The 5,884-nt window shown below is 32.3% G+C and overlaps 1 long non-coding RNA gene across 1 annotated transcript; it reads left to right on the forward strand.

Annotated features, from left to right (window-relative positions):
• Positions 1 to 2,851: 2,851 nt before the first annotated feature.
• LOC133203181 (uncharacterized) lies at positions 2,852 to 5,804 on the forward strand. The gene is made up of 3 exons (XR_009723338.1): positions 2,852 to 2,931; positions 5,579 to 5,650; positions 5,750 to 5,804. It is a non-coding gene; the product is annotated as an uncharacterized LOC133203181 (long non-coding RNA).
• The last annotated feature ends 80 nt before the right edge of the window (positions 5,805 to 5,884 follow it).

A 5,884-nucleotide genomic window follows, 5' to 3' on the forward strand; every position in this document is an offset into this window, starting at 1 on the left:
ACCTATTTGAAGCCTAAATTTACTCGAAATGTCCGTCTCAAATAACAGTTTAAGCAGAGCACTGCTTACAAGAAGTCCTACCTTTTAAAGAGATTGTATCTAATAAACATTATTTATAAATTATGAGGAAAAATGATTATTTTGAATTATTTCGTTTATAGTACAATGAATGATATGTTATTTCAAATGTTTAATCAGATTTCTTTTCTTTTCTTATATACAGATTATTTGAAAACCTTTTCAGAAAATTTTAATATCTAGGTTATCTTGCGTGCCATATACTTAGGAAATGTTATGTCATCTTGACTGATCGCTTGTTCCTATCATTGTTAACTTGATTTAAGAACCAAACGTCAGGTAAAATAAAATCTTACAAAACACTTAACTTGAATTCTTGTTAGGTCAATCTTGAACTTGTGGTCTTTCCAAAAAATAAACCTTTATTGAAACTTTTTAAATCGACCATCCGTCTTTTATCTATATGAAAATATAAAATAGTTTCTGAAGCATCGCGGTTTATATGTTCTTAGATACATGAACCATGTTGACTAATGTAGAGTTTTTAATAGGTATACGAAACAAATACCATATTTCAAACAAATAATACATACCGAAAATATGGAATATATCAAACATATCACATACCTCAATACAGTGCAAAGATATGATTATAAATGCAAAGCACTTCAATATCAAAATATTTTTCATCTGGAAGTTGAAAAACTCTGAGTTTCTTTTTCATCTAATGATGTAACGCTTACCTGAAAAAAAAAAAATTTCATATCCCTGTATCTATAATCATATAAGTTTTACCATCTTTTAAATACTAAATATTTTGTTATTTTGCTGTAAAGATTGCATGGCAAAGGATGACTGCACTTAAGGACATGCGGAATTTGCGACAAAATAAACTTTCAAAACAAGCATTTTTCTTTTCATTGAGAGAATGGTCAACATCCAATCTACAACTTTATGTAATTACGTTTAATAAAAGTGTGTATTTACGAAGTTCGAATCCGTTTTCAAAGGCAGGGGTCATCACAATTTCTTGAATCTCCCTTCGATAGTGAGGACGCCCACTTTTTTACTGACTTTATACATAGTCAGCGCATGTTTGTCTATTGTTCTACGTTTAACAGTAGTTGTATATTTGCATAAATAATAATGTGTCAAAAGGAGATTAATAGACAAACATGCGCTCACGGTTAAAAAGAGAAAAAACTGCTTCTTCTTACATTCGCTCTCTGTGTTGTAACCAAGGATTGTGACATGTTGAATATTATAATTCACCACGTGATTTCTTATCTCAGGTAACTTTGTGAATACTAAATTCCGTCACGTGACTTGTAAGATAGCATGTTTTGTGCTAACTAGGACACTGTGTTCGAACACGTTAAGTCATCTGGCATTGATATAAAATCTGCTTTAATTACATTGACGTGCTCATATTGTTAATTTCGTTTTGAAACCTTTGTCAGAAGTGTATTTGTGCCATACAGAATGGAGAGGGAGATTGGAAAGAGTGATCACGTTCGCTTTTTCAAACATGTTATTGTTATTTATCAAGTCTAATTTTAGACCCATTCTTACAATGTTAGCTCCACCTCTCATGCATATCTAATGTTCAATCAAGGGCAGGTAAGTGTAAATTCACTATATTTGGAAAGCAGTAAGGAAAAAAAACATTGAATCATTTTATTGTATCACAGTCTAAAATCATTTTAAGATTTAAATTTGGTTCCAAATTGACAGTATTCTTTCATAAACATACAAAAGTGAGATACGGTTTAGATATAAAAGCAACAGAAACAACCGAAAAAGACCCAAAAACAGGCGTTAAGTGCAGTCATCCTTTCATAACAAAAGGGAATTTAAAATATTGGACCGTTATATTTTCTCGTATTATGTAAAAATTGTTTTTTTCTCCTTCTCTATTATGTGTCTCTGTCCGAACTTATTCATTATTTTGATTCCAGATTAATATTTTCAGTTAACTTGCTTAACTAATCTGATGTAAAAATTATAATTTGGTAAAGGGTCATCACTTTATAAGACGAAATGGAGTACGTACTACAAAACGATTAACCTCTACTAACATCAAATATTTATGACTTTTGTGATCTTATTTCAAACTTTACCAGCACTTGATTGCAATAATGAATTAAAAGTTAATGAACTACCTTCCTGGTAAATTGGCGATGGCGAAGCAATTTCGTTAATGCATCATTATATCAAAATTATATTATTACTTGTTTCACAAGAGGTAACAATTGTTTAAAATTTCAATTAAAACGTTTCACAAACCTGCCATGATCCTCCATTTCTTTAATTTTGTTTGTTTCTTGAGTAGAATTTTTTAAAAACACTATGAAACTTATAATATTTTATGTTTTTTTCAATGAATTACTCAGACATCCTTGCTAAGAGCCATGAAATTTATTACATTAGTGAAAACAAATGCATACAATTTTTTTATTCAAAGTGCAGAAAGTATTCTTTCCATTTGTAAAATTATTTTCTTTGTATTCTAACTATACAGAGGTTCTGTTTATTTTTAGGGATAAGCCACATTTGTTTGTTTGTTCTTTTGATATTATATCATCTTAAAGGTAAGTATACCTAAAAATATTTCACATTCTAAAAAATAATAAATCTGTCGAAACAGAAAAAATATGATTTTTGTAATCACAAAAAATTAAGCCTCTAATTTATTTACGTTTGTTATTCTGTTGTGGTTGCCCTGTATGCACTTATTTGAAAATTACCAAAAAAGAGGTGAGTGGTTGTATAAGATATGCTTCTACACGTTTTACCTCCAATGTTTTTAAAATATCTACAGTCTCAAGTTGTCTTCAAGTTTGTCACGTGTGCAGTCACGTGAGGAATTTTACATCCTGTCAACAGAACGTACGAGTTTGTCCACATGGAGAGGTAATGGTTTTATTTTAAACAGGAGGCCCATGGGCCACATCGCTCACCTGAGCACATTGGCTAGGGAAAAAAAAGCAAAAATCAGTTCAGTATTGAATAGTTTATATGGGGGTGGGGGGTGGGGTTGAATTTTAAACTACCTGATGATGCTTCCATATCAATATAACAAATGGCTTTGTTGTTCTTGAGCAGAATATCTTTTCCTATTAATTTATAATTTGACCCCCCCCCATTAATATTGTGGCCCAGCCCTATCCCGGGGCCCCCATTTGAACAGGTTTGATTTTACACTACCAGTGGACGCCTCCATATCAATATGACTAATTATGACTTTTCTGTTCTTGAGAAAAAGATTTCTTCCTATATATTCCTAAGTAAAACTTAAATCCCCCATTGTGGCCCAGCCCTACCCCCAGGGACCCTCATTTGAACAAATTTGAATCTAAACTACCTGTGGATGCCACCATATCAATATTACTAATCATGCATTCTTTGTTCTTGAGAAAAATATTTTTTCCTATATATTCCTAAGTAAAACTTTGCTCCCCCATTGTGGTCCCAACCTACCCTCTTGGGGTCATCATTTGAACGAACTTGAATCTACACTACCTGAGGATGCTTCCATATCAAAATGACTAATCGTGGCTTTGCTGTTCTCAAGAAGAAGAATTTTAAAGAATTTCTTATGTATTCCTATGTTACACTTTGATCAACCATTGTGGTCCTACCCTACCCCTGGGGGTCATGATTTGAACAAACTTGAAACAACTCTACCTGATGCTTCCATATAAATATGACCAAGCATGACTTTGCTGTTCTTGAGAAGAAGATTTTTAACGATATTTTCTTATATGATCTATGTAAAACTTCGATCCCCCATTGTGGCCCCACCCCTCCCCCGGGGTTCATGATTTGAACAAACTTGAATCTACACTATCTGGGTATGCTTCCATATAATTATGACCAATTATGGGTTTGCTGTTCTCGAGTAGAAGATTTTTAGGATATTTTCCAATGTATTTCTATGTAAAAATTTTATCGCCCATTGTGGCCCCACCCTACCTGCAGGGGTCATGATTTAAACAAACTTTAACTAACACTACCTGAGGATGTTTCCACATAAGTTTCATCTTTCCTGGCCCAGTGGTTCTTGAGAAGAAGGTTTTCAAGGGATGCCATTATTTTTTCACTGATTCCTAATTATCTCCCCTTGAAAGAGGGCGTGGCCTTTCATGTGAACAAACTTGAATTCCTTTTACACAAGGATACTTTGTGGCAAGTTTGGTTGAATTTGACCTAGTGGTTCTTGAGAAGAAGATGAAATTGTGAACAGTTTACAACGACGACAACGACAACAACGACAGAGAACGGACAAATTTGATCAGAAAAGCCCACTCGATCCTTCGGTTCAGATGAGCTAAAATGTAAAAGAAACTTAACTACCTTTTAAAAGGTCCATTCAAAAGGTCCAAGCGAAGTGCATTCTTTCTGAAAATGAGTTTTCCACAACGTTGGTCAATTTTCGATGGATTTAGCATTATCAAATTCCGATAAGGGCTTTATGGTTTAAGGATATATTATAAAAAATACAGAGAACATGAAAGTAAAATGTTCGTTTTACTGTGGGATCTTTCATGATAACTAATCATATTTTCCATTTTCATATTCCTCAGACACTCGAAATGAATCTACTTTCCCCCTTAGGCATATGATTTGAGATCCATTGCAAAAAACAAAAACAAAAAAAATAAAAAATAGATAAAAAAATAATAATAATAATAGTAAATAAAAAAAAAAACAAATAAAAAAAAAACACACACATCCAATTTCGTTTTTTTTTATATTTTGATTTGAATTTCCTTCAAAAATCTAAATAATTCTTCCTCATTCCAGGATACTCTTTTCACTTAAATGTCTGGATTAGAAATTATTAAGGCTAATACTTCTTGGTGTACCGGTAAATAAGGACGGTGATCAAATTTCAAAATATCAACAGACCAAGAAATTAGTTATATGTGGAGGACAGTAAATATAAACATTTACTCAGCTATTATGGCCATTGCACACAGTGGGATTTTTTTTTTCGTTCCAGCGTCTACAATGACAGGGTCATTACCACAAACAATCTCTTCAGATCTCCACGTCTCGCAAAGGGATTACTCTCTGATCCGAGAACACTCTAGAACGAAGCGAAACCCTTATCATTTTTCCCATTTGTGTTTTAAAATGTGTTAAATAGAACATTATTTAAATTCATCAATCATATTTCGTAATCAATCAACATGTATTTCATTTAATATTAATATTTCCTTTCGTTTCATCTCCCTTTAACAATTTTTCGGAAATTTGAATTATGATTTTTTGTTAAGTCTGCATGAATCGAATGTCTACGCACACATTTGATGCAATTTGGCTTTATACTGCGTAATTTTTTTTTCAAATTTCAAATGAAATGAATTCGCCCAATTAGATAAAAAAAAGCTATAGAAAAATGAGAAAACACCCCTTAAAATGCATTTTAAAAAATCCGCATCTTCATAATTTAAACAGTTGTTGATATAAATGAAATTGAATTCGTTAAATATGTCTATTTCAATAATACTCCATGTTTTTCTCGACAATTAAATTTGTAACTGATTCTTTGTAGCTATGCTTTACATCAGAAAGCTTTCACCACAGTGGAGTGTAACAATATAGTTCAGGCTGTGTATCTAGGCAGGTAATTAATCAAACATTTCAGTAGAGTTTCCATCAAAAAAAAAATCAAGCTTAAAAAATATAACGTTTTAGTTATAAATACTTTTACTTATTTTATTAGGTATGTGACACGCTGAGTAATCTTGATGGGGATAATAAACAAAGTACGCATGCGCCTGTGATCATTGGTAACATCATTGGCAGAAGAAAACGAATGTTAAGTACCTGCTTCCGGTGTTGTGAAAACACAGGGGAC

This window comes from Saccostrea echinata, unplaced genomic scaffold (genome assembly GCF_033153115.1).
Source record: "Saccostrea echinata isolate AGI-Se365-2 ecotype Australia unplaced genomic scaffold, CSIRO_AGI_Sech_v1 ptg000048l, whole genome shotgun sequence".
In the NCBI taxonomy this organism is placed as follows: Eukaryota; Metazoa; Mollusca; class Bivalvia; order Ostreida; family Ostreidae; genus Saccostrea; species Saccostrea echinata.